Here is a 4,632-nt window from a genome sequence, read left to right as displayed (position 1 = left end):
CGATAGAGATGTGAATGCGAAGAGGTCTTTGAGAGCAGTAAAAGTAAACTAATCGAAATCGTTTGAAATGTGCGCGCTATAGGCAACGACAAGTGGATGAATGTTATAAAAGTATTTTCTGCAGAAAATACTCTCCTGTCTGGCCTACCAAAAAAGCGATAGTCAACTCTAACTGATTCAAAACGCTGTAGCTCGTGTTCTTACAAAGTACAGGAGGGTTCACATCACACCAGTTTTAAAATCACTACACTTGTTATGTGGCGGTTTTATGATAAAAGACGATGTTATTAGTTTATAAATCCATACTTAATCATGCACCTAAATACATGTCAGACATGCTTTTGAAATATACACCTAGTAGGTCCCTCAGGTCCTCGGGCACTGAGCTTTTAATGGTTCCTAGAGCCAGGACTAAGAGGCATGGGGAAGCAGCCTTCTGGTCTTATGTCCCCAGCCTTTGGAACACCCTGCCAGAAGACCTGCATGTCTGAGACCATGGTAACTTTTAAGCGAGATCTTAAAACATACCTTTTTTAATATCGCTTTTACAACATAGCTTTATTTGTGTTCATATCTGAAACTGTTCTTAATTTGTATTCTGTTCTCATTGGGTTTACATGATTTTAGTTTTTATCCATCTCTTTTTTATGTGCAGCACTATGTGCAACATTGATTTGTATGGTGCAATACATTTTGCAAATAATTTTCCATATATTTGTTTTGTAATCTAGTCATTAGTCATACTACAGTACCCTATAGCCTACCATTGATTCCATATCATTCAGTCATCACCATTCCTCTAAATAATCATTTCTAGTCATTTCAAATATTCAAATAACTGCTATATTTCAAAACCATGAATTTTCACTTTGATGTCAAATTAAACAACAACAAGCAATATGCTTATAATGAAAGTGAAAGGCTTTCATTATTGACCTTTGGGGTTGGTGAGGACTTTCACTTTCATAATTAGCCTATTGTTACTTGTAGTACCTTATGAGAATGAGGGTATTTATGGCGGGAGGGGGGTACAGTATTCCAATAGATGTGAAATAGAAAATAGATTTAAGATAAATACATACCCGAAATAAACTCTCGATAGAGATGTGAATGCGAAGAGGTCTTTCAGAGCAGTAAAAGTAAACTAATCGAAATCGTTTGAAATGTGCGCGCTATAGGCAACGACAAGTGGATGAATGTTATAAAAGTATTTTCTGCAGAAAATACTCTCCTGTCTGGCCTACCAAAAAAGCGATAGTCAACTCTAACTGATTCAAAATGCTGTAGCTCGTGTTCTTACAAAGTACAGGAGGGTTCACATCACACCAGTTTTAAAATCACTACACTTGTTATTTGGCGGTTTTATGATAAAAGATGATGTTATTAGTTTATAAATCCATACATAATCATGCACCTAAATACATGTCAGACATGCTTTTGAAATATACACCTAGTAGGTCCCTCATGTCCTCGGGCACTGAGCTTTTAATGGTTCCTAGAGCCAGGACTAAGAGGCATGGGGAGGCAGCCTTCTGGTCTTATGTCCCCAGCCTTTGGAACACCCTGCCAGAAGACCTGCATGTCTGAGACCATGGTAACTTTTAAGCGAGATCTTAAAACATACCTTTTTTAATATCGCTTTTACAACATAGCTTTATTTGTGTTCATATCTGAAACTGTTCTTAATTTGTATTCTGTTCTCATTGGGTTTACATGATTTTAGTTTTTATCCATCTCTTTTTTATGTGCAGCACTATGTGCAACATTGATTTGTATGGTGCAATACATTTTGCAAATAATTTTCCATATATTTGTTTTGTAATCTAGTCATTAGTCATACTACAGTACCCTATAGCCTACCATTGATTCCATATCATTCAGTCATCACCATTCCTCTAAATAATCATTTCTAGTCATTTCAAATATTCAAATAACTGCTATATTTCAAAACCATGAATTTTCACTTTGATGTCAAATTAAACAACAACAAGCAATATGCTTATAATGAAAGTGAAAGGCTTTCATTATTGACCTTTGGGGTTGGTGAGGACTTTCACTTTCATAATTAGCCTATTTTTACTTGTAGTAGCCTGACTTATGAGAATGAGGGTATTTATGGCGGGAGGGCGGTACAGTATTCCGTGTATAAATGAGAGCAATCAGGCAACTTACTGCAGTCCACATTCTCATTCTGGGTGATTGGTTATAGTCGTTGCCTTGCTAGTAATAACCTCCAGGATTCAAAATGAGTGAGTTGTATTCATTTTTGTTAAATTATAAATCTTTCTTTGTGGTTGCAACTTAGCCAATCTATGGGTGTTTGCTTGTGACAATACTGTATATAGCCAAGATACTGTATGTTATGGGTCATTTTACATTTTGTTGGGCTACACGTTGTATTTTTATGACTTAAAGCTCCAGCTACAACCAATATTTATGTTTTTTTGGTTCAAAACTGTATGTTTATATATAGCCTATAATGGTTATCATGGTTGTCTTCATACAGGTTACGGTGATATCAGAAAGATTACTAGCCGTGGTAGGTAATGTGTTCAAGCCAATGGCAGTTCTATTTTACATCCACAAATATAGGTCCACACATATACAGTAGGTTACTAAATGTATTGATCGTATTAAACAGTATACGTTAACCATTATATTGCGTCTACCAGCACCAGCAGCGTCCAGTAAAATGGCTTCTGATGACGCGCCCTATGTGAACAAGTACAAGAGCAGCATCACCAGCGTGGGGAGAAAATCTGGAATGGATCCAGCCGTCATCGCTGGCATCATTTCCCGAGAGTCCAGTGGCGGCAGGGGGCTGGACTCCCAGGGCTGTGGAGATCATGGCCATGCTTTTGGGCTCATGCAGGTATAGGCCTACCGTGTGTGTGCGTCCAGGTCTTTAGAAATTGTAAGCCTGCAGCCTGCGATTTGGAGGATCATTACAAAATAGGTTAATTGACCCGATAATTCCTAGATCCATTGAACCTGACTTTACAGTACAGTGTATTATATGCTTTCCTCATTGAATACTACTGAATGACAAGTTTTGCATCATTTTACATTAGGCTATACTATGTTTTGTAGGTTGACAAGAGGTGGCACGAGCCTCAAGGGGGACCGTACAGTGAGGAGCACATCAGTCAATGCACCAAGATCTTGACTGATTGGTACAATGCAGTCAGGAGCCAGCCAGAGAGATCCAACTGGACCAGGGAGGAGTGTCTGCAAGGTAGTTCCACGAAGACTGTAATACGTTTGAGAAAGCTGTCGAGTTGAAATTCTATTGTGAATTTGTCATTCAAATAAGATATTTTCTATCTTGTCTGCAGGGGCATTAGCTGCCTACAACATGGGAAACAAAACACTCAAGTCCTCCTTTGACAGAGTGGATGAACACACTACTGGGAAAGACTACTCCATCGACGTTATTTTCAGGGCTAAGTTCTTTAAAGCCAATGGTTATTAAAATATTTTTCAACAGCAACCATTAAACTCCGGCAAAAAAGGTTATCCTTGATTCTACGCATTATCTCCTAAAGTACCTGTGATCTAATCATTTATGGTGAGCAATTTCAAAGGAACACTAATCAGCTCATACTGTATGTTATCCTTCTGGCTAATATGCATACTCACAAATTATATAAATATGTGACGGCATAGGTATAGCCTCTATACTTTTTTCAAAGGGTTTGCTATCATGTTACACTGACTTCCTACATTAAATGCAATTATTGTAAGTCGCTTTAGAAAAAAAAGTGTCAGCTTGCACATCACCTGAATGTACTGTATAGGACTCATCACACTCACATACTGCACAGTATCATGCCACACACGCACACACGCACACACACACACACACACACGCACACGCACACGCACACGCACACACACACACACACACACACACACACACATTACACTCTGCTCACTCACTGTATACACTGACTACTTTTTGTATATTGTTCTTTTTCTTAGCTTATCCTTTATTGCACCAGCATTTTGTACTTGCTCTTTGCACTGTCCTGTCTTTGCACTGTCCTGTCTCGTCCCTGCACCCTGTCCAATGCTGTCTCCATGTTATGCACCATGACCGAAAGCATTATTCCTAGTATACTGAAAAACAGCATGGCAATTAAACAAATTCTGATTCTGATTGACTGTAATGTAATGTAAAAACTGATTCCAGATTCCAAAACTCATGAATTAGATATCAATTAAACAATACACTGGGCAAATAATGTTTCTCTGTGTACATCCACTGATGGTTAGCCTCTATATAAATGTCTTCCTGACCTGTGTCAGGTATCAGCTGACTGGTGGGTGTGTTGAAGTTCAGCCATAAAGCCTCAGGCCCAAACAGGTAGGCTATAGAGCTCCACCTGGTGGCGAGAACTGACCTGGGATCAGATTGTAATGGAATATCTATCGGCACTGGTCTCCTTGGGGTAAAAACTGAACTCAGGTCAGCCTTAAGGCCTGACCGCCAAATCCAGCATCTACTATGTCCCTGGACGGTGGTAAAAAGTCAGTCTCTGATCCTGAGAGTCTATACTTCCAGTGGTCATCCTGTCAGGGTAGGAGAGCTGAACTGGGGTCCAGCCCCGGAGCCAGGGGGTGTGGGGGGGT

Source organism: Borostomias antarcticus (assembly GCF_949987555.1).
Source record: "Borostomias antarcticus genome assembly, chromosome: 7".
NCBI classification, from domain to species: Eukaryota; Metazoa; Chordata; class Actinopteri; order Stomiiformes; family Stomiidae; genus Borostomias; species Borostomias antarcticus.
This window is presented reverse-complemented; position numbering follows the sequence as displayed.